The 20,212-nt window shown below is 44.8% G+C and overlaps 1 protein-coding gene across 4 annotated transcripts in view; it reads left to right on the forward strand.

The window, feature by feature from the left end:
• Positions 1-20,212, forward strand: part of PPARD (peroxisome proliferator activated receptor delta) — an 81,006-nt gene that overhangs the window by 7,596 nt on the left and 53,198 nt on the right. Inside the window, exon 1 of one of the 4 annotated variants that reach the window (XM_090282265.1) lies at positions 7,889-7,992. The exons of 2 other annotated variants lie outside the window; for them this stretch is intronic. The gene's annotated coding sequence lies outside the window, so the exon portion shown is untranslated. Of the gene's footprint in view, positions 1-7,888; positions 7,998-20,212 lie in introns of those variants that run through there. One more of the 4 variants, XM_090282267.1, reaches the window with a different exon arrangement.

The following is a 20,212-nucleotide window of genomic DNA, read 5'->3' on the forward strand; positions in this document are numbered from 1 at the left end:
TAAGTGCCCAGAACATGGGTGGAGTAGCACCCCCACCTCACCCTTGTTATTTATGGATGCTGATCAATGGGAGAGATTTATGGGTTCAAAAAAGTTGAAGCAACTAAATTTAGGTTTTATTGTCAAGGGACATTAAAAAGTTAATCATGATTTGTTTTGAAAAACGTAGAGAATATAGAACTGCATGTAACACCTAACTGTTTCAAATACACTTCAGTTTCTCATAGACCAGTTGGAAGTGAGAAGAAGAAAGAGGGGGACAAATTAGAGAGTGGTAGGGAGAAAGACAACGAGGGGGGCAAGAGGGATGTCAAGAGGAGAAAGCCGCAAAAAGAATCTGAAGGGGGATGGGATTGGAGGAACTGCTTGAGACTTAGAGGCTCCACATGGAGTCGTGTTCACAGAGTTGGCTCCTGTGGCTCCCTGTGGCCCTGGCTTCTGGGTTTTAGCGCCTCCTGTTCTTTCCCTGTCTCTGTAGCTCCTTCTGTCTGTGAAGAGACCATGGGAAGGGCTGGAATGGATTTGGAGTTATGGCATAATAAGTATGATTAAAATGAACCTCAGTCAGTGCTGGTTCGTCCCCTTCCTGAGCTCAGTTCTGAGGTGGTGGACTCAGGGAGAAATGCCTTTCGGAACCAGTTCCTCCCTGATGTACGGGCTGTGGCATCAGGAGCCCAGTCTCAGAACAAGGAGTCTTCATCTTCTGCATTGGCGTTCAGGCAGTGCGTGGCGGCAGGCAGTGCGTGGCGGCAGGCAGTGCGTGGCGGCATCCCTCCTTCTTCTTTTGAGCACAGTCTTCAAAGCCTAACTTTTAACACATCCGTTGTCTCAGGGGCTCTCCTGGAGCCATTACGGAATTCTCCACAGCTAATAACGACACAGCTTGAGCGTTCTCTCATGAGGCGGGTACAGAAGGAGAGGCTCCTGGTGTCGTGGGAAAACCCTCAAGCATCAGTTCATTTTTACATTATTGTTTTAAAATAGATTTTCATTGCTTTCGTTTGTAACCTGCTTTAATCCTTTGGTCCTTATTACTGCTTTTGGGACTTTCTTCCTCCACAAGTTGTGACTTCAAAGGCTACCACTTCAGTGGTGGTACAGGCCAAGTCTGCTCTTTCAACAGCAGCGTTAGCCCGGCAGGCTGCCCACCACGCACAGCAGTCTGTGGGACCACACGCCTCAGAAACAGGTCACCCTTCAGTTTGCCAGAACTCAGGGTGCTACTTATCACCCCCATTTCCAAACAAGCAAGCGTGGCATGCTTTTCCTCAGTTTCCCTTAATTGCCTAAAACATTTCCTTATTCATAATTCTCACTTTAGTTTTCTTTGCCTGCAGTTCCATTCCCTCTAGCACAGGGTTTCTCAGTCCCGGCACTATAGACATTTCGCACTCTGTGTCGTAGGATGTTTAGCATCATCCTTGGTTTCTACCCACGAGATGCCACCCTCCCAACCCTCCAGTGGTGAAAACCAAGAATGTCTCTAGACATTGCCACAGGTCCCCCTAGGGGACAAAATCACCCCTGGTTGAGAACCACTGCTCTGTCATTTCCCACTAAATATTTCTGGCCAGCTGGGTCCACTGGTGAACGTATCAGTAAAATCAATAAGATAAACATACAGTTTTTACATTGGGAACTTAACCTACTTAGTCACCTCTTGGAGGGTTTTTGGGGTGGAATGAAATTGTTCACAATGAGCAGGGTGTTCCAAGTTAGTAAGAAACCATATGATGTCTACACAATGGAGGGACAGTGTCTGAGGTATAAGGCTGTCGTCTCCTGGAGTGGTTGTGTTTCTCCAAGTCTTTCAGTGTTGGGCAGAAGCCACCTTCCTGTAGCTCCCAATGGTGCTGTGTAGAGCAGAGTTGGTAACGTGTCATGTGAACTGTCATTAATCTGTCAGTTCCTGGTGTCAGACATCTTTACCAGTTGATCTGGCACTCTCACCACAGCGGTCTTCCTCTCCACACCCAGATGGGTTCTTAGAACCCTCCACCCCAGACAGTTCCCGGGAGAGAAAGCTTAACTGCCACCTTGATCTCAAGCTTGTTCGTCTGACCCAGACTGTTTTTGTTGTTGTTATTGTTGTTTTCAGCTCTCCTATAAAAGCCTTCAGGACAGTCCAGAGGTCCTGATGGGTTCCCCTTGACCCTCACCATATGCATCCTGAGATGGACTCCTGAGAGAAGAAAAAACTACCCTTCTCTTTTCAGAAGGTCCTCCGAGGGCCACAATGCTCAGTTTCATGAAATTGCCCTGTAACAAATTACCACAACCTTGTGGCTTAAAACGTATTTATTCCCCTACAGTTGTGGAGGTCAGAAGTCCAAAATCAGTTTCACTGGGCCAAAATCAAGGTCTTGGCAGGGCCAGCAGTACTTATAGCCAAAGAAAGACCCTGGATGCTGCCAAGACTCCTGCTCTGACTCTTCTTTCCTTTTTTTAAAATTAAAAAAAAAGTATTGATTTCAGAGAGAGAGCCAAACAATTTGTTGTTTCATTTCCTTAAGTATTTATTTGTTGATTCTTTTTTTTTTTAATCCTCACCCAAGGATATGTTTATTGATTTTAGAGAGAGAGAAAGAGGGAGAGAGAGAAATATCAATTGGTTAGTTCCCATACAAGCCTTGATCGAGGATCGAACCCACAACCTATGTATGTGCCCTGACCGGAAATCAAACCTGCAACCTTCTGGTTTAATTGGATGCTGCTCCAGCCAACCGAGCCACCCAGCCAGGGCTGTTGGTGTTCCTTGTATGTGCCGTGACCAGGGATCAAACCTGCAGTCTTGGTGTATCGGGATGATGCTCTAACCAACTGAGCTACCCGGCCAGAGCTGACTCTTCTTTCCTGTGGACCAGAGGTCTGAACTTTGTTTCTTCCAAACGTGCGGAGTCTGTCTTTCATGGTGGTAGACTAGGCAGTGGCCCCCAAAGATATCCAGGTCATAATCACTGGGACCTGTGGATGCTACCCTCTATGGGAAATGGACTTTGCAGATGTTATTTGATTAAGGATCTTGAGGTGGAGAGATTATCCTGGGTTATCTGAGTGGGTCCTAAGTGCAATCACATGTCTTTTTAAGAGGGGCGCAAAGGGAGATTTGATACAGAAGAAGGCAGTGTGACTATTGCAGCAAAGTGCTGTGGTGCAGGCTCCAAAACGGAGGAAGAGGCCAAAGAATGAGCTCTAGAAGCTGGAAAGGCAAGGAAACAATTGCTCCCCTAGAACCTCTGGAGGATGTGCAGCCCTGCCAATACCTTGATTTTGGCTAAATGAGACTGATTATGGACTTCTGACCTTCAGAACTGTGGCGGAATAAATATGTTTTGTTTTAGCCACAACTGTGTAGTGATTTGTTTCAGTGACAGCAGGAAGCTACTACAGGGCTTATCTACCTCCTGGTGACTTAGCTGATCCTTGTTCTTATTTTATGGCAACTTTAGAGCATCCCTTTTATGGCAGTTGGAGATCTAGGTTTAGCCTCTTTCCTGAACAGTCTTTGAGACTACAAGTTCTCAGGGGAGTCTTTGTGACTCCTTGGGAGCAAAAGAGAAGGCCTCAGATAGTATCTGACGCTTGCTTTTGGAACTCACCCCACACATTCAATTAAGTCAGTAATAAAGGGTTTCTTTCAGACTGTTGAGGACCCAAGATTGGTTTAAATCTGACTTTAATTTCACCTTCTCCTCCTCTCTTCTTCTTTTCATTCATTCAACAGGTATTTATTGGGTACCTTCTATGTGCTAGGCACTGTTTCAGGTACTGGGGATGAAGGAGTGAACACAGCAGAAGGAACTACTTCCTGCTCTTGTGGTGGTTGTGGTGGGGGTAAGGGGAGAGAACCAGAATTAAATAAAAACTTATCAGATGGTGATGAATGCTATATCAAAAAAATAAAGCAGTTAAGAGTTAGTGGCAACTTTAAACAGGGCTTGGGGACAGCCTCACTGAGAAGGTAATGTTTAAGCTGAAAAGAGGAGACTGAGCCATGTGTGGGCAGAATCTTACAGGTAGAGGGAAAGCAAGTACAAAGGTCCTGAGGCAGGAACATGGCGGATGGGTTTGAAAAATAGTCAGGAGACCTGTATGGCTGGAGCAGGGTGAGGGAGGAAGAGAGTAGAAGATGAGATGTGATTAGGGGTCAGCTCATCAACGACCCTGAAATACTGTGAACTTTTACTTCACGTGGCCCATTTCTCCTTCCTTCCTTTCTCCCTTCTCACACCATCTCTTGATCTTTATGCCTGTGTTCCTGAGTTCCTTTCTGTAGAATATTTGTCACATCATACCTAGGGAATATCAGCAATTATGTAAACATAGTCAACTTAAAATATTAGAGGAGGAGGGGAAAAAGCAGCCTTTTTGTTGTGGTTAATAAAAGCAGTCCCACTGTCAGTGGCAGTGTGGAGCTATGTACCTAGAAATGAGGATTGGCCGCTCTCACCAGGCAATTCTGGGGTGGTTTTTTGGGGTCTTTACTTACTACGCTCCTTCTCAGCCCCATGAGGGCCCCCAAACCTACCACTTCCACTGCATCCCTCCTGGTCTACCCAGTGTGGGTCCCACAGCTGCCCACCTAAAATGCTTTCTTAACAACCTCCTCATGTCCCTGTCCTTGTCTCCCCAGAGCAGTGCCAAGCCTCCTCTCCCCGCTCAGCCTGGAGGCTGCCAAAAAACAGAGCACCTGACTCCTGTGGATCCTTCACAGTATTGCTTGGGTTTCTAAGAATCAGATCCCAAAAGGTCAAGTAAACCCAGCTTGAAAACTCACTCCCTCAGTAGTGCTACCCCGTGGCAGTTCTGGTGCTCTGACAACTTTCCAAAACGACAGCCAGTCAGTGGTCTATGGCAAGCTTCCTTGTCATCTGGGGGCCAGGTATACATTGTCTACATATTAAGTCCTCCATGTGTGCGTCTCTGATTTTACAGTCCTCTGCCCATTACCTACTTTTAATAATGGCACCAAATAAATTGTCATTGAAAAAAAAAACTTTGATAATAAACAGATTGACATTGAAAACTAAAAGATTTTTGGTAATGAACAAATTGGCCAATATTAATTTCTGTCTCCCAAGTGAAAATCAGTTATTCCCAAACTGCAGAATATACCCAATCAAAATTGTATCAATCCAGTTCTGTTTATAGTGTTATAGTGTCTTATTTCTATGATTTTGTTCTTGGCATCTTAACACCTATTTACGACATCTACTTACAATTTGCCTTTCATATCCTTGCAGAGTGTCGCCTTTTACAAAAATATTTAGTCTATTTTCCAGCCCATTCCCTGACCCAGTAGGCATATCTGCACCCAGGCCAAGACCTGCCTCTGTCCCCTGCAAGCCCAGGGTAGGCTTGTCTTTTCCCACACTTAGCAGGACCATCTGTCTTTGATTCATTTTTGTGTGCCCACCTGGGCATGTTGTGGATAACCAAGGAGTACCTCTCACAAGGTGGTCCCAATACTCCCAGAGCCTCTGGCTGTATACTTCTTTCTCTCAGTGGACTGCAGCCTGAACCGTGCCCTCCTTTCTGCTTTCTACTTCTGTCACGAGAAGCAACTGGTTCGTTCCTCTGCTGTTCTCCGAATCAGAGACAGCCTGCAGTGCACAGCCATGTCCTCAGTCCTGATGTGTTCATTGGCTGTGGTCAGAGAGTATCTCCCTAGAAAGTGGCTCCTTAATGGGCAAGTGCCTTGTACAGAGATGCCCACCAAGCACCTGTTGGATGCATTGGTGACTGGATGCCCAGTCTAAGTGGCCTTCTCCCACACAATGGTCCTGGCACTAGCCGACACCAGGGCCCTGTCTGGGAAGTCATTTTATGGGGCAACAGTCATACATCTATTGAAGGAAACTTAAGCTGACATGTTCACTCTTGGACCTCTTTCCTAGTAGTTATGCCTCCCCTTGGTTGAAGTTAACTAGAGACAACTGAGATTTTGGCTTTGACAGTCTTTCCCAGTTGCCTCCGTCACCCTTTCTCCACTGCGGTCTGGGAAGTCTCCCTTCTCACACCTCTAGCTTGACAGCTACCATGTGCGGTTATTGCCTGCATTCTCAGCCCTGGTATTGGACTGTGAGTTCTTCAAGAGCTGGACTCACCTGTGTATGGTCCCCTTTCCATGGCTCTCGTGTGTTGAATGCACTGTTCTAATCCTTTTACATCACCTTTTACATCAGCCTGAGAGGTGGGAATCATTGTATCCCTTTTATAGATGGGGATGCTGAGACCCAGATTGGTTAGGAAAGCTGCCAAAAGCTTCACAGCTAATAAGTGGCAGAGCTGGGATTTGAACTCAGGTAAGTAAAGCCCATGCCTTTCATCACCATATGCAGGGCCTCCCCACAGACAACTGGCTGACTGAATCTAATTCTTCCATTTCGGAAAATACCTGCTTGACTGGCCAGACTGGAGATGGCTTCAGGGAACACTCCCTGCTTTCCAGCATGGCAGAGTCTCTTGCTGCTCACTGAACAGAAGTAAACCCTTGGCAGGCTTTGGGCCCCCTGCAGAGTCTCATTCCAGGTCAGTGGACAGAGGATCCCTGAGAATAGCTGTATTTAGTGCCTCCCTGGATCTGCTCCAAGGCAGTGAACAGCCTTCTAGAGCCGTAAGAAATAACCAGCTAACTGGTAGGGTGGGAGGGACTCATAGGAGAAAAAACAGTATCTTCTCCAAGTCATTAGCTAGGCTGCTTTCAGATGGTGAAGGGAGAAGAGGAAGAGAAGAGGGCCCAGACATGTACATGGGGAGAGAAGGAAGGAAGGGAAATTGCCTTTATTCAGATTCCTCCTTGAGCCAGTTGTTACCCCATGGATAAGCTTACTCGCCCTCACACCAGCCTGCAAGATGTGTGCATTGGTGCTATTCCTACTTAACAGAGAAGGAGGGGTAGGTAGGATCAGAGAAGTTCAACAGTTTGGTCAAGTCACACAGCTGACAAATAGTGGAGCTGGGGTTTGAGCCCTTTGGAGCCCCTCTTCTCAGTTCAGTAACTCTGCTGTTCCTGCTCGTGTCACCTTAGCCTGGGCTTTCCAGTCAAGTGCAGATGGGTGCAAGTATGCACCCACAGACTGAGCAGAGGCTGAAGGGGAATCAGGGCTCTTGGTACCTGTCCTGCTCAGCAGCACGGGCCCTTCCTGGACCAGTAGGACTTAATTGGTCTCAAACCAGCAGTGACATTTCATTTTGTTCCTTTCTTGCACCTTGCCATCCTGGTTTATTTTTAGAGAACTGTATTTATTTCTGCTCCCGCTTCCTGGCTGGAGGCAGGGGTGGGGGTGCAGGGAAGGCATTGCGAATCAGAAGAGACAAGCATAGGTAATATCTTGTTGGTGACCTTGGCTGAGCTCTGGGGACTGTGCTCACTTGCCTGCCTTGATAGCCCCTCCTCAGGCCAACAGTAGGCCCAGGGCATCCTGGACAGAGGAACGAGGCACCCCTCATTTTCTGCCTGCTCAGAAAGAACAAGCTTTTCCCAGGAAGTAGCAGGTGGCACTCTTTGTGTTTCTAGCTCGGTGGCTGTTTCTGAGGCTAAGGACTTTGAGGGAATATGGAGGGGGTAGTGGTTAAGAGCCAGACTGCATGTGACTAAGTTCTGGCTCTGTGAGGCTTTATTCCTCAGTGGCTTCCTCGTCTGTAAAGTGTGTGGATAACTATAGATCCTGCTACTCAGGGCTGACTTGAGGGTTAAAAGATCTCATTAAGGCATAGAGGAGGCACTCAGAGGGTGTTGATTGTGTTATTGTTAGCTCTGGACCCTGGGGACCTAGCACCACAGGTGGATGCCAATAAATGTTGGACTGAACAGAACTTCAAGACTATTTGTCGTTCTCTTTGTATCTGAATGTTGGCTGGAGTGGGTGTTGACTCCAGTCAGTGATTGCCCACGCAACCCACGGAACTCAGCCCCCCAGGGTAATTCCCACAAGCTGCCATAGTCCACCCCCCGCCAGCCCCTGCCTGGGCCCTGGAAGAGGCAGCCAGGTGAGGTGAGGAGTCTTCTAGCCTGAGGATGTCAGTAGTCCCCAAGCCCTGTTTTTGCTTTGCGAGGCTCTGGCTTTTGCGTGTGAGTTCAGGAGGCATCAGAGCCTGTGTCCCGTGGGTGTAGACACTGCCAGGTGTTTCTGAATGGTTGCGCCTGAGGTTTTGGAGGAAGGCCTTGCTGCTGGCAAGCTCTTTATCTAACTAGCAATAGTGAGAAACACCTTTGGAAACTTGTATTTGGGGGTCTTAGAAATTAATCAGATGTTACCAATGGCCAGGACTGTGAGAATTTTGGGAACTTTTTTTTTTTTTTAGGATGTGTAGCTGACACTTGAGCACAAGAGTTTATGTGTGTGTGATTTTTAATTTATTTTAAAATGTTTTAATTATATAAATAATGCTTATTCATTATAGACCATTAGAAAATACAGATCAGCACTGAGAAGAAGATAAGTCATACACAATTATGCCATCTGTAAGTGACTGCTCTAAATTTTGGTCTGTGTTCTTTTAGACTTTACCATGGCTGTGTATATCTATTTCTTTTTCCTTCAAAATTGGAATATTGTTTAACACTCAGTTTAGTGACTTGCCTTTCCCGTGTTTCAGGTGGTGTCATTATGTCTCTGTGTACCCTCTGACCTTACTGCCCTTTGTGGGTGAACAAAGAAAGGCATTTTGCTCAAAGGGTGACATTTGAGCAAAGCCCTCCAGTTCCTTGGTGTAATTGTTTAAAGGGTGGAAGGCAGAGAGGTACATGGGGTCTGTCTCTGCCTCTCGCAGCCCATGTTGCTGCCGGTCTCTGCACCCCTCCCCCTCCCAGTTCTGCTCTCCTTATCCACCCTCTGTCTTTTTTCCCTTCCATTTAAATCCCCAAAAATGTACCACCTCTAGTCAGAAAGTGTCTTTCCATAGCTTTTAGGGAGAAACCTCTCAGGAGCTCAGAAAAAAGGATACACAGAAAGTACATGGGAAGGCTCATGCCTGGGCTAGGAGTGGGGTCTTAGGAACAATGACAGCGAGCAGGGCCTTGGTGCCTGGCTCTGGCTTGAGGCAGTGAGAACAAACTGGGTAATATATGGGGGGTGAGGGGGGGGCGGGGCAGGTAGCAGGTGGTTGTGAGGACTTTTGCTGAGATGGCAAGCAAGGTGGCCAGGAAGAGGCCTGGAGGCTAAGGGGCCCACATATGGGCCAGAAATAGGGGTGAAGGAAATATGTCTTGATGGGATTTTGTCCTGCACCAGGCCCTGCTCTTTCCATGAACCTTTGCCTGGTCTGCTTTCCCCACCTGGCAGTACCAAGGCCAGGTGGTTTGGCAGGTCTGGTATCCCTGGCCATCATGACCTACTGATTATGGCTGTGTGCCAGCAGCTGCTCCATGGCACTTCCCTAAGTAGTAGGTGGGATCTGAGAATAGTAGTCTCAGGCACGAGGAAGATGTTCCCAGCATCCTTGTGATCGGAAGCTCAGATTCCATTCTGGAAAAGCAACTCGGAGCCAGGGAGAACATTGAAGAAGGGCATTCTGGGAGGAGCAAGCTCTGCCTTCCCTTTACTTCTGACGGAATAAAATGGGGTCTCTGGCAGTAGGTGAGGAAAAGGCCTGTGTGAGCCCTGGAGGTGAGTCTTGGCATCCTCAGATTTTATCTGGGCCATGTGGTCTGCACACAGGCTGGTGTTGCGTGACGGGGCCAAGAATTCACACTTATGAATGGGATCATTTTCATAAGCGGTGTCCTGTGGACCTCACTGGATCTTACTTGTTTTCCTGTGGATCCCAGTCCTGGAGAGATTCGGCAGATAACCTCTGGGCTGCAGAGCAGGGTAGCTTCCCTGTTAGGCTCCTCAAAGCCTGCACTGCTCTTCTCCCTTCCTCCACTCCTGAGCTATAATTAAGTTCCTGTGTGAAACTGTATCCCTCAGCTGACACATGCTTGTAACCGCAGTCCTGGTCATTGGGCAGCTCATCTGGGGTGACTCCTGGGGCTGGTGTCTCAGCCTGCAGACAGTCTTGGATAGGTCTGAGTAGGAGGTGGGGACCCACCAGAAAAGGGGTGGGTGCAGTGAGGCAGGGACATGCCTTTCCCAAGAGCCAGACAGTGGAAAGTCATGGGGAAACGAAGGGCTGGTGAGCAGCCAGAATGCCAGGGGACACAGGCGGAGGAGACGACAGGCAGATTTGCAGGGCGGGAGGGCATGGACAGGGACAAGCTTCCGAATCACTGAGCCATGAGAAGTTTATGTTTTTTTCTTTTTTATTCTATATATTTTTATGGCATTTAAAAGTTGATATATACTTCACATGACATCACCACTTCAAAGTATACACTTTAGTGATTTTTAGTATATTTACTATGCTGTACAACAATCACCACTATCTAATTCCAGAACATTTTCATTACTGCCAAAACAAACTCTGTACATCTTAGTAGTGAGTCCTAATATCACCTCATTCATCCCCTGGCAACCATGAACCTACCATCTTTCTGTATGGACTTACCTGTTCTGGACATTTCATATAAATAGAGCCATACAGTGTGTGGTGCTTTTGTCCACTTCTTTCACTTAGCGTAATGTTTTCAGGTTTGATTCATGTCATTGTATGTAATGGTACTTCATTCCTTTTTTATGGCTGCTGAATAATATTTCATTGTATGGATAATACCTCATTTTGTTTATCCATTTATCAGTTGATGGATGTTTGGGTTGTTTCCATTTTTTGCCTGCTGTGAACATTCATTTTTAGGCTTTTGTGTGGACATACACTTTAAGTTCTTCTGGGAATATACCTAGGAGTGGAATAGCTGGGTCATGTGGTAACTCTTGAGTTTAAATTTTGAAGAATTGGCAAACTTTTCCACAGTGGTTGTACTATACCCTCTCTCCCTCCCTCATTTATTTCTTTGTTTATTTTCTATTTACTTTTAATTGTTAAATATACATAACATAAGATTTATCATGTTAACCATTTTTTAAGTATATTTTATTGATTATGTTGTTACAGTAGTTCCAATTTTTTCCCCTTTCTCCCCTCCACCCAGTACCCCACTTCCTTCCAGCAATCCCACCCCCTTTAGTTCATGTCCATGGGTCATGCATAGAAGTTCTTTGGCTTCCCTCTTTCCTATATTATTCTTAACATCCCCCTGTCTATTTTGTACCAACTGATTATGCTTCTTAGTCCCTGCACCATTTCCCCATTTCTCCCCTCCCCCCTCCCAGCTCATAACCCTTCAAATGATCCCCATACCTATGATTCTGTTCCTATTCTGGTTTGCTTAGTTGGATTTTGTTTTTACTTTTTAGATTCAGTTGTTGATAGTTGTGAGTTTGTTGTCATTTTAGTGTTCATAGTTTTGATCTTCTTTTTCTTAAGTAAGTCCCTTTGACATTTCATATAATAATGGCTTGGTGATGATAAAATCCTTTAGCTTCACTTTCTCTGGGAAGCATTTCACCTGCCCTTCCATTCCAAATGATAGCTTTGCTGGATAGAGTAATCCTGGTTGCAGGTTGCCTTTCAACACCTTGAATACTGCCTGCCAGTCCTTTCCTGCCTGCAAAGTGTCCTCTGAGAAATCAGTTGATAGTCCTATAGGCACCCTCCTGTAGGCAACTCTCTGCCTCTCTGTTGCTGCCCCCAGACTGGCATCTCAGTCATGATGCATTCTGGTATGGTCCCCTCTGGGTCCAGCTTACCCAGGACCCTCCGTGCTTCCCGGACCTGTATAGCCATCTCCTGTGCAAAATTTTGGAAGTTTTCCTCATTTTTTTCAATTCTTGCTTCCTCGTTCTGCACTGGTTGACTTTTTTTCTTCCTTATGTTCCAAATCATTGAATTGAACCCCGGCTTCCTTTCCTTCACCATTGGTTTTGTGTGGATTTTCCTTCGTTTCACTTAGCATAGCCTTCACTTCTTCTCTTATGCGTTTGCTGTACTCAAGCATATATGTCAAGCCTGTAAGCATCTTTATTACCAGTGTTTTGAATTCTGCGTCTGTTAGGTTGGCTATCTCCTTGTCGCTTAGTTCTCCCACTGGAACCTTGATCCGTTCCCCTTTTTGGGCCATACTTCTCTGTCTCCTCATTCTTACAGGCTCCTGTGTTTGTTTGCTTCCTAGCCAGGTAGAGCTATCACTCCTGTTACGTTGTAAGGGGCGGAGCCTTATGGATTCGTCAGTGCAGGGAGACCTGTTTCATCACATTGTGGCGCTGTATGTGGGGGAGGGTCCAAGAGGGAACAATGCCGCCTGCCCAGCACACACCCCTTTTCCAGGCACCTCTCCCACTTCCACACTGGACTGGAACCTCTCTAGCTGCTGGCCTGGCCATCGTTCCCAGAGTGGGTGGGTCTGCGGACGTTCTAGAACCGTGGGGGCCCTTTAAACAAGCAGCCTCTGCTGAGACAGGCAGTTTCTGCCTCCACCCCAACCCCCACTGGTCTGCACAGTCAGAAGCAATGAGGCTTGGTTTCCCGCGGTGCTGGGACCATGAGCTGTGAGGTCCAGTGAGGAGCTGGGAATGCTCCCCTGGTGTCCCTCCCTACTTTTTAAAATGTGTGACTGTGCTTTCTGCTGAGACCTGCCGCTGCCGCTGCTGCTGCCACCACCACACAGCGTCCTCTCCACCCCAGCTCCACCCCTCCTACCTGTCTGGATGAGTATTTCTTCTTTATACCTTCGTTTGCTGGACTTCCATGCAGTTTGATTTCCTGGAACTTCTGGTTGTTTCTAGTTTTGAGGTAGTTGTATTCCTTCTTAGTTGTGGGGAGAGACGCAGCGTGTCTGTCTACACCTCCATCTGTTAACCATTTTAAATGTACAGTTCATTGTCATTAAGTACATTATGTTGTTATCCAATTGTCACCACCATTCATCACCAGAACTGATTTTCATCTTGCAAATATGAAATTCTGTACCCATTAATAAATCCCCCTTCTCCCCTCCCCCCATTCCCTGGTATCCACCTTTCTACTTTCTGTTGCTATGAATTTGACTACTCTTCAATATCTCATATGAATAGAATCATACAGTATTTGTCCTTTTGTGACTGACTTATGTTACTTAACATAATGCCTTCAAGGTTCATTTGTGTTGTAGCATGTCATAATTTCCTTTTTAAGGCTGAGTAATATTCCATAGTATGTATATACCCATTTTGTTCATCCATGCATCTATTGCTACTTTCACCTTTGGTTATTGTGAGCGTACTGCTGTAAACATGGATATGCAAATATCTGTTCCTGTCTCTGCTTTCAATTCTTTTGGGTATATACCCATATGTAGAATTGCTAGATCACATGGTAATTCTGTTTTTATTTTTTAAGGAACCACTGTAGTGGCTGCATTATTTTACATTCCCACCAACAGTATAGAAGGGTTCCAATGGCTTTACTCTTGATTGACAATTTGATTGAGTATAGAATCCTTAGAATTTTGAGATCACTCCTCCATGTTTCAGTATGAATAATGAAGTTAGTTGGATTGTAGCTGCTTTGTAACTGCTGTTTTTCCCTCTCTGAAAGATGTAGGAATTTTCTTTATTCTTGGAGTTCAGACATATCTCAAGGATATATGTAGGTATCAGTCTTCTTTCCTTAATTCCTAAAGGGTCCTTAATTGCTGAAAGCAAGTCTTTTGAGATCTTCAAGTAATGTTTCACTGTCTGTTTTTCTTCAGTGTCTCTATCCTCTGCTTCTAGGACTCTTATTAGACAAACTGGACTTTTTGACTTCCTTCCTGATTCATTGCTAGTGTGTAGAAATATGACTGATTTTTATATAGTATTGATCTTGTATTCTTCAACCTTGCTGAACCTTTTTATTTGTAATAATTTTTAGTGTATTTCTTAGGATTTGCCATATATAAGATCATGCTATCTGCTAATAGAGTTTTACTTTTTTCCCCCAGTATTTTCTTTTCTCACTTAATTGCCCTGCTAGAATCTCCAGTACAGTATGAATAGAAGTGGTGAGAGTAGACATCTTTGTCTTATTCCTGACCTTAAGGGGAAAGCTTTCACTCTTTTAGAGATGTTTATTTTTTAATAGAAAATTCCTGACTTGCTATGAAATTCAGAAGGTATTGCCTCTTTCCCTCCCCTATCTCTCAGCCCCCTGACCCCACCTCATGGAGGCAGCCCTCATTAGCCACTTTCACTTATGATCATGCACCCATATCTCTTATTACATTATTATTTTCCAGGCAGATGGCTCTCTGCTGTACTCACTCATCCACAGCTTCATGTGTTGTTTCTTGTCCATTTTGCATACCAGTATATGTGGAACTTCCTCATTCTTTTTCACTGTTGCATGGGTATGCCATTCCCCTATTTATTGATGGATGTGCAGATGATTTCCAGTCTTTGGCTGTAATATGTGTCATTTTACACACATATAAACAAACAGATTGATAATGATACAGTGTGACAGATGCAGTGGTGGAGATATGTGTGGGGACACTGTGGGGAAGAGGGGAAGGCTTCCAAGGGAGGCTGGTTGATGGAGCCTTAAGAAAGGTCCATCATGTGGCTCAGTGGATTGAATGCGGGCCTGCGGACCAAAGGGTCATTGGTTCGATTCCCAGTCAGGGCACGTGCCTGGGTTGCGGGCCAGGTCCCCATTTGGGGGCTTAAGAGAAGCAACCACACATTGATGTTTCTCTTCCTCTCTTTCTTCCTCCCTTCCCCTCTCTCTAAAAATAAATAAACAAAATCTTAGAGGAAAGGAAGGAAGGAAGGAAGGAAGGAAGGAAGGAAGGAAGAAAGGAAGAAAGAAAGAAAGGAAGGAAGGAAGGAAAGGAAAGAAAGAAAGAAAGAAAGAAAGAAAGAAAGGAAAGAAGGAAGGAAGGAAGGAAGGAAGGAAGGAAGGAAGGAAGGAAGGAAGGAAGGAAGGAAGGAAGGAAGGAAGGAAGGAAGGAAGGAAAGAAAGAAAAGAAAAGAAAAGAAAAGAAAAGAAGAAAGGCTCAGTGTGAGCACTGGCCTGTGAGGTGGGCCTTGCAGATTCTGCCCCCAGAGATGTTGTAGGAAGGATAGGTGTTTGTAAAGGAGCAACAGCTCAGATTAAGAGCATTAGTTATCTGTTACTTCATAACAAATTACCCCAAATTTAATGGCTTTTGATGGCATTTATAATCTTGCTGTTTCTGTGAGTTCAATTACACAGGGGCGTGAATACCAGGAGGCAGGTATTACATGAACCGTTTTAGAAGGCTGCCACCAATAGCAAGTTGCAGGCCAAAGTGACAGGATGGAACCATTATTAAAAATAATCTTACATGTTTGTCTGAGAATTTGGGATTGATCTGAGAACAGTTGAAGCCATGGAAGGCTTTTGCATGGGAGAACAAATGTGACAGCTATCATCTAGGGCAGTTAATCTGCTATTATTATACTAGAGGGTCAAAATGGAGAGAGATATACAGGTAGAGACATAGATTTGGAGGCATTTGTATTTACCCAGGTGAAAGTTTCTGGCCTGTAATAACACTTGCTACGTATCAAGTACCTCTGTACTATGTACTTTGGCTGTATTTTCTCTTATCTTTGAAATGACCACAAAAAGAAAGCATTGCTGATTTATACTCAGTTTGCAGCTGAGGAAACTAAGCCTCAGAGAGGTTGAGACACTTGGATAGGGTCTACAGCTAGTAAGTTGCAGGGCAGCACTTGGGTCTGCTTGGCCTTGAAGACTGTCTTTTGGTGGAGGTGGGAGTGGAAAGGTTTTGGTAACTGGGGAGGCGAGGTATTGGCCTTTCCCTGGATGCTGAAGGAAGACAGAGGAGTCTGAGAGGTTGATTTCTTGAACCTAGGTGGCTGGGACAAAGATGTCACTGTGACAGAAAGAAGAGGCCAACAGGAACACTGGTGGGGTGGGGGACGGTGAGTCATTCTGGAACACTGGGCACTTGTTGGCAGGGTTCTTCCCAATTATAGGGGGAGCTTAGATGGTTCCTGTTGGTGAAAGGGTACTTACTATGGGATTGTTGTTTATTTCAAACACTGGATTTACGTGTTCTCTTAGCAGCCTGTCCACCATGTGATGGGACCTCTGCCATATTCTACTGGGAAAGCAGTCACTGGCCCAATCCAGGTTCAAGGAGGGGAACTAGACTTCACATCTTGATGGGAGGAGTGGCAAAGAGACTGTAGCCATATTTAGTTCACAGACATCCAATAAGTAATAAAGGGCAGGGATTTTGAGCCCAGATCTCTGTGACTCAAACCCGGGGCTCGCTCTCTCTGCAACACCACACTGTGTCCCTTTCTGTCTCTGACTCCTTGGGGTCTGCCAAGCTTGCTGGCTCATGTGTGTTGTTAGAGGGAACTGAGGTTTTTTTTTTTGTTGTTGTTTTTTGTTTTTAGATTTTATTTATTTATTTTTAGAGAGAGGGGAAGGGAGGGAGGAAAAGAGGAAGAGAAACATCAGTGTGTGGTTGCCTCTTGTGCACTCCCAACTGGGGACCCGGCACGCAACCCAGACATGTGCCCTGACTGGGAATCAAACTAGCGACCCTTTGGTTCACAGGCCGGCGCTCAATCCACTGAGCCGCACCACCCAGGCCTGATTTTATTTTGACCTACCAGGAGGAAGTTGCACTAGTCTCTCTTTTTCACAGGTTAGCACCCCGGATCAGTGGGCCTGAGAGAACCTGCCAAATAGGCTTTGTCCTTTGCTGTCTTCCCTTCAGGTTTTAGCACCAACTAACACACATGGAATTTCCTCATGGAGTTTCCCTCTCTTCACTTAGTAGTCTTTTGATTTGGACTGCTGGCTTTGTGGGATCCTTGTGGCCAGATGTGCAGCCTGGCCCTGGGGCAAGTTGTCCCAGATAGTGTCTAGTCCAGTGATTCCCAGACATGTCTCAGCTGGCAGATTCACCAGGGAGTTTTGGGGAAAATGTAGATTTCCGAGCCTTGCCTTTATGCCCCTTAATTTAGAATTTCCAGGAATGAAGTCCAGGAATTTTAAAGCTCCCCATTGACTTGAGTGGGGAGCCTGGTTGGGGAATCACTGACTGCTCAGAGAGGTGCCTTTGAAGTCACTGATTAGAGATCATGAGTGTCTTGAGGGCCTCACTCTTCACATCCTGGAAGTGACTCTTGAAAGTGTCCAGGAGCGACTATGGCCAGATTGGTGGCGTAGGTAAACGTGGCTTGCCTTCTTGCAAAACTACATCAAAATTACAGCTAAACTATAGAACAACCATCATTCAGAACTGTCAGAAATTGAGCTAAATGAAAGTCTGACAATTACAGAATTAAAGAAGAAACCAATCTAGACCTGTTGGAGGGGTGGAGACACAGAAAGGCTGGTCCCACACCCATGTGTGGCCGATAAATATCAAGAGGGATATTTCAGGAGCGAGGGGTCCCAGTCCCACAATAAAGCACCCAGTCCAGGGTTCCAGTGCCAGGAAGATAAGTCTCCCTAATTTCTGGTTGTAAATAGCAGTGGGGATTGAACCTGTGGAAGACAGAAACTTCTGGAGTCCCAGGCAGTTCCGCTTAAAGGGCCCATGCACAGACTTAACTCAGATTCACTCCCTCTGAGCTGCAGCATGTAGGCAGCAAATCGAAAGGCATCAGAGACATAAGCGGAGGAACTGAATTGTCCAGCATCAGGGCAAGAGCTGGGGGGCAGCTTTCTCCCAGAAAGAAGTGCTAGCAGAGGCCATTGTTTTATTTCTGAGCTCTTTCCCCACCCCAGGACCACAGAGCCGCAGGGGGGATGGGCAAAAAAGGTGAAGGGATTAAGTAGTACAAATCAATAGTTACAGAATAGTCATGGGATGTAAAGTATAGCATAGGGGATAGAGTAGTCAAAGAACATACGTGTATGATCCATGAACATGGACAACTGTGTGGGGACTGCCTGAGGGAATGGAGAGGGGCTGGGTGAAGTGGGGCAAAGGGGAAAAAATTGGGACAACTGTAATCACGTAAACAAAATATAACTTAAAAAAAAAAGAAAGTGTCCAGGAAGCTTTCAACTGCATTTGTTCAAACCTTTGATTTTCTTTTTATTAAAAATTTTTGCTTATTTTTTTGAGAGAGAAACATTGATTTGTTGTTCCACTTACTTATGCAGTCATTGGTTGATTTTGGTGTGTGCCCTGACCAGGGATCAAACCCACAACCTTGGCATATTGAGATGATACTCTTAACTGCTTGAGCTACCCAGTCAGGGGAAATCTTTCATAGTCTTTTGCATTTTTTGATAGTATTTGAGCTTTATGGTGACTGCTTCTTTTCTTTTAAAGTGTTTGCAGAGGGTAGCAAGCTCCACAGCAATCAACAAATCCTTCCTAACCAGGACCTGCCGGTCTGATTTATCTGGAATACAAAATCCCTTTGCTTAGCTGTCTGGTTATTTTTGGTGTAAAGAATATGACAATCCTAGGTATACCCAAGTTAACACAGCTGGACCTTTCTAGTTATGTGCCTTGCACCTGCTTCAAGTTTAGTTGTAGATTTTAAAACCCTGGCTAATTTCTTTTGTCAGTTAAAATAACATCTACATTGTGGAACATTTGAAAAATACAGAGGAATTCTATAAAGAAGAAAATAAAAATTATCTATAACTTTCCTCTTAGAGAATCACCACAGTTAATATTTTGATGGATATTCTTTCACGCTCTGTCCCTCCCCACTACATGCCCATTTTTTGAAAACCATATTGAAGTCATATTGTGATATTGTTATTTAGCAGCTTTATTGAGACATACTTCAAATACCATAAATTCACTCATTTAAAATCTACAATTTGGTGCATTCACTATGGAAAACAGAGTGGAGGTTCCTCAAAAAAAAAAAATCAAGAACAGAGCTGCTGTATGACCCAGCAATTTCTCATCTGGGTATATACCTGAAAATTTTGAAAACACTCATTTATAAAGTTATACATACCCCTAGGTTCGCTGCAGCATGATTCACAGTAGCCAAACATAGAAACAGCCTAAGTGTCCTACAACAGATGATTGGATAAAGATATGGCACACCTGTACAGTAGAATACTATTTGTCCATAAAAAAGATGAAATATTGCCATTTGTGACAACATGGATGGATCTTGAGAGTGTTGTGCTAAGTGAAATAAGTCAGACGGAAAAGGTCAGGAACAAGAACTAACTATATTATTTCATTCATATGTAGGATGTAAAACAAAAAGGAATAACCAAACAAAAAACAAACTCATAGATACAGAAAAAAGAATGGTGGTTACCAGTGGTGAGGGGAGTAGGGGGAGGACAAGAAGGTAAAGGCGTCAAATACATGGTATTGGAAGGAAACTAGACTTCTGGTATACAGATGTCATATTATAATGTTGTACACCTGAAGTTTATATATCGTTATGGTTAATATATATTTATTAGTTTAATAAATAATTTAAAATTTTTTGAATTTTTTTAAATTAAATGATTTTTTATTGTTACTCTATTACATCTGTCCCTCTTTGCCCTCCTCTGCTCATCCTAACCCCCTAAATAATTAAAAAATTTTAATCAATAAACAATTTGATGGTTTTTAGTATATTTGCAGATTTGTGCAGTCATTATTATAATCTAATTTTAGAAACTTTTCATCATCCCAAAAAGAATCTTGTATCCATTAACATTCACGTCCCATTCTTTCCCTTACTTTATATTTCCACAGATTTGCCTATTCTGGGTATTTTTAAAAGATTTTACTTATTTATTTATTTTTAAAGAGAGGGGAAAGGAGGGTGAAAGAGAGGGAGAGAAACATCGATGTGTGGTTGCCTCTCACACACACCCAACTGGGGACCTGGCCCACAACCCAGGCATGTGCCCTGACTGGGAATCTAACCGGCAACCCTTTGGTTTGCAAGCTGCACTCACTCCACTGAGCCACACCAGTCAGGGTTATTCTGGACATTTTATATAAATGAGATCATACAATATGTCGTCTTTGGTGAAGGGCTTCTTTCACTGAACATAATTGTGATGCTGTTTTGAAACCTGCTTTAAACATTTATCGTCGTCGTCGGCAGCCATCCGTCTCGAGAGACGATGGTGTAGCTTCTTAAGAGTCTATCTGCACCGCCGAGAATGGTTGTGCAGTCCGACTCGGGAGTGACACGGTATCTGTCTCCTCCCGTGTTGAATCGACATCTTACGATGACACTGAAGCTACAGAGCCTGGGCAGGGTAATATGGAGGGTCTGCTGTTGCCCATGCAGCAGACCCCCCCTCTCTTCGCAGC

This window comes from Furipterus horrens, unplaced genomic scaffold (genome assembly GCF_987537825.1).
Source record: "Furipterus horrens unplaced genomic scaffold, mFurHor1.1.pri manual_scaffold_6, whole genome shotgun sequence".
Taxonomy (NCBI): Eukaryota; Metazoa; Chordata; class Mammalia; order Chiroptera; family Furipteridae; genus Furipterus; species Furipterus horrens.